Raw genomic sequence first — 2309 nt, 5'->3', positions numbered from 1 at the left:
TTGTGGATACTTCAGAGTTATATCTAGTTAGGATAAAATGGCATCTTTTGCTTGTCTTCAGACATTGTCAAAACGCAAATAACAGGTACACATATTATACACATTATGTAGTTTGTTTTGTATTGCGTACTGTGAAGCCACATTGTATACTACAGAAATGCAGAAACTTTTAATGATAAATGCTTAGTTTTATAAGAATTTTAATAATGTGCTTTTACGTCGCTGTTGTCAATGCTGGAGTCTGCTTGAAGACAGACTTTCTCTGTGTGGTCATCTGCCTTGCTTGAAGTGACGCATCATTCCATGTGTGTATTATAATATTATTTGTATCTTTTACATTTAAATGAATATAATATGATGAAAGTCTGTATAGAGCGTGTTTGAAATATGTAGATTTATTACACTCTATATTATTATGTGTATTGTTTGAAATCCAAGGGTACTTTATACAAATATTTTAACACATTTTTGATAAGGAATGCGCACTACTGTAGTAACAGTTTGCTTTGGTGAATATGAATTAATTGCAAGATTATATAATATTATTGTACACACACTGTCGTTTTGTTGAAATACTTTTTGATATTGCTGTGGCATATTGATACGGAGAGACAAGGTTTTTATGTATAATAATGTTCGTTGTTACACCACTGCTCATAGACACTTTGCGATGTTTCCTGTTTATTTCATTCAGGAGAGCTACACACTTTGGTATGCGAATTTAATCAATTTTATCAATTTCATCCATTTCATCAATTTCATCAATTTCATCAATTGATTTCGTGTAATTTTTGTTATCTTTTCAGGCACTTCTTGACTGTACTTTATGATGGGTTTTGTGTTGTTGTTGTTGTTGTTTTTTTGTTGTTTTTTTGGTAATAATAATTTATCATTTTTGGACTAGGAGGTGTCAATATAAATAAACATTTTGAAAAAGACATGAGAGCTATTATACATACTCTGTAGTTCGCTCTATGTTGGTATACCATACATGAATGTGTTTAACGGTTAATTCCCTTGTAATGCCTGCTGACATGTTCTGGGGCTTTGAGCAATGCTTATTTCTTGCGACTACCTGCAAATGGAGATTATTGTACATATCTATATTATGTAAATGCTGCAGAGGCGTTGTAATAGATGTGTGAAGAAGTAAGTTTTGGTGTTCTTTTTTAACATTTGCAGAAGGTGGGTCTTTTAAATATTATTATTTTTAAAAAATATTCTAAATTTATTTTTTGGGTGTAGAGGACAAAGGCACAAAAGAACACACATCAGCCAGAGATGGAATTTAGAGGGGGGGGGGGGCGGAAGGGGGAGAAAGGGGTGTGGGGTGATCAATCGAAAATTAAAAAAAGGAAAGAGAAGGAGAGCAGGATGGAGAGAAATAAAGAGAGAATGAAACAGGCAAAGAGATATAGAGAAACAGATAAGCAGGCAGATTGAAGAAAATGATAGAGAGGAAGAGGCTTTTGTTTGAGAGAGGTTGTTAGATTTTTTTAAGCTCCAAGAGAAGTTCTTCTACACAAAAGAACCTGCCAGTTTGTATAGGGTAAATATCTAGACCATTGCCCAACACAACAGAAGGACAGAAATAGAAAATAGAACTTTCGAATTCAGTAGGACTGAAACAGTAAATGGAAGCTTCGAATGCTGCCATTTGGGGACTGAGTGGGAGGACAAGAACAAAACATTGGTAAGGGGACTTTTTTCCTGAAAGAGGACTTTTTTCTGAAGGTTGGGGATGGAACAGGGAAATGGGGTGAAATGAGGGGCGGGGTGGGGGGTTCATATTTGGTGATTCCAAAAGGAGAATTTAGTTTCTGAAAGAAGAACAGTTATGTTTTACTTGAGGAATGGGTTTTCATTCCATGAAGTAAAGGGGTAGATCTAGAGCTAAATAGTTTTTATAATCCGGAACATAACTTGAGAGTTGTTATAAGCAAATACCTCACCTCATCTACGGTCTAGTCAAACAAACCAGCATTTGTGGTGAAGTGGTTAGTTCCTTTATCTCTCTCACGAAAAGCGTGAGTTCGGTTCCTGGGTGGGGAAGTTATGTAGCCTACAAGTTAGTATAAGTATAAGCGAATATCTCTGTCTTTCTGCTGGGATGCTGAATTAAAAAGTGTGAATTCCACTCATCTTTGGTTAGCCCTGACGCTAGGTTTGGTCGAAGCATCCCACTTGGTACACCATGATTTATATTTGTGCCGTGTTATGATTTGTATTGTTTTTCTATTGGTCGAAATCGTAATAGTTTGGAATGGAAATCTGTTGACAGTTTTATACTCAGACTCACATGTCTCCAA

The sequence above is a fragment of the Aplysia californica genome, unplaced genomic scaffold (genome assembly GCF_000002075.1).
Source record: "Aplysia californica isolate F4 #8 unplaced genomic scaffold, AplCal3.0 scaffold00598, whole genome shotgun sequence".
Classification (NCBI taxonomy): Eukaryota; Metazoa; Mollusca; class Gastropoda; order Aplysiida; family Aplysiidae; genus Aplysia; species Aplysia californica.
The sequence above is the reverse complement of the archived record's forward strand: the minus strand, read 5'-3'. Positions refer to the sequence as shown.